Source organism: Chrysochloris asiatica, unplaced genomic scaffold, assembly GCF_000296735.1.
Source record: "Chrysochloris asiatica unplaced genomic scaffold, ChrAsi1.0 scaffold00052, whole genome shotgun sequence".
Lineage (NCBI taxonomy): Eukaryota > Metazoa > Chordata > Mammalia > Afrosoricida > Chrysochloridae > Chrysochloris > Chrysochloris asiatica.
Window position 1 is genome coordinate 19,035,223 of NW_006408570.1, and position 1,982 is coordinate 19,037,204.

A 1,982-nucleotide genomic window follows, 5' to 3' on the forward strand; every position below is an offset into this window, starting at 1 on the left:
TACCAAAACAATACAAAGCATTTGAGTCACCTGGGGACCTCAACATATAGTCCATAAAACCAAATAGTTTCTAATTTAAAGAACACTAGCCATAGCATTTAAAAAGTCAACCTGAAAATCCGCTTTAAGATACTTTATTTTTAAACTCACCATATTAAACTCACCAAGATTTAGTTTTACTTTCAAAACACAAACAAAAAAATGAGCATATAGAATTGAAATATTATCTCTTTAAAGAAGGTTTGGAAAACATCCTGTTTAAAAAATAAAATATACATTCAATTATAGCAGAATAGACACTTTCCCAGAGAACAGTTAGAAAAATTAGATAAAATATATTAAAATATCTGTCTGAATGCATAGGAGAGCAAATAAGGCCGTGAAGAATTAGGTGCCAAAGTCCAGGAGAAGGCGGATGATGGAAACCCAGGTAGCTGAACTCACATTTGGGTTTTTGCCTACCTTCCAATTTCAGAAGATACAGCTGAGAAGCTGAGAGAACTCTGGACTGACTCACGTGGGTAGGGGGACATGAACTCAAGGAAAATCCTCAGGCTTCAGGTGAGAGTCCAGGAGGCACGTGAGAGGAGGCGACCAATAAAGCCCAATTCTGACTTAGCTCATTTTCTCAGATTGCTAGTGCTCCTAGCCATCTGCCAGGAGCAAGCATGCATGATTTTTAGGCATCAGATTATATCTGTAAGTTTTCACTTACAATGACCACCACTCAAAAAATAAAACCAAACCAAACCAAAAATCATTCCTACAAGGAAACAAGTGGATGTGTCAAAAAATCAAGGACAGAAATATACACAGAGCCAGAGGTCAAGCAACTAACCCAGTTGTCAGCCATTTTAAAATTGCAGTGCTTAATATGCAGGTAAGTTCAAAAGGATTGCTAAAATATTCAAGAAACATTTAAACAAAAATACCAAAATGTGAAGTTATTGCTTCTCAACATATCCTCCATCTAGGATTATACACTTCTGAAAGTAGTGTTTCCATCTCCCTAACAGTTTCCTAAGTAGCTCTGGTAGCGTAGTGGTTACGAGTTGGGCTGCTAACCTCAAGGTCAGCAGTTCGAAACCACCAGCGGCTCCACAGGAGAAAGATGAGGCTTTCTGCTCCGGTAAAGAGTTACAGCCTCAGAAATTCTATACAGAGTCACTATGAGTCAGAACCGACTCCACGGCACACTACCACCACCACCAATCCTTTCCTGATTCCTGGTGTGGCGCTGTAGGTTAAGAACTGTACTGCTCACCACAAGGTTGGTTCAACTGCACCAGCTGCTCCTCAGAAACTCTACACAGGGTTGCTGTGAGTCACATAGACTCAACAGCACTTAACAACAAGCCCCCCGAAGAATTCTATGCTCTTCAATTTATACTACATCAAAAAGGCAGTTTTGTCATCTTCAACGGAGTGAAATTGTGTTCTTTTCAATGTTCTTTGAGCTTTGGTAATAAAAAGAAGTCTGAAGGGGTAAGATTAGGGCTTTAAGGTGCATGAGTGAGGTTTCCCAAGAAAATTCTCATAATACAGCCCTCAAAGAATGAATAGGTACACTGTCATGATGGGAAAAAAAATTCCTCGGCACAATTTTCCTGAAAAAGTTCTCAACAGTGCAGTTTTCACTTTTTACATTTCTTCTCTAAGGACACAAGATAGTCATGGGGCAATTGGTTTCCCTATCCCCCAACATTTCAGGTAGCAGCCAAGCACTTAACAACTGAACCACTATGGCTTCTCTTTCGACATGGTACTATAGTCTTTTTTTGGAGTTCTGGAGTAGAGGAGTGGCTGGTGTGTTTTAAACTGCTGACCTTGTGATTAGCAATCCAGTGCTTATCCTACAGTGCTATACCAGAATTCCAAAAAAAAGACTATAGGAGGAGAATACTAAAAGTGCCATGGACTGCCAAAAGAACCAATAGATCTGTTTTGGAAGAAGTGCAGCCAGAGTGCTCCTTGGAGGCCAG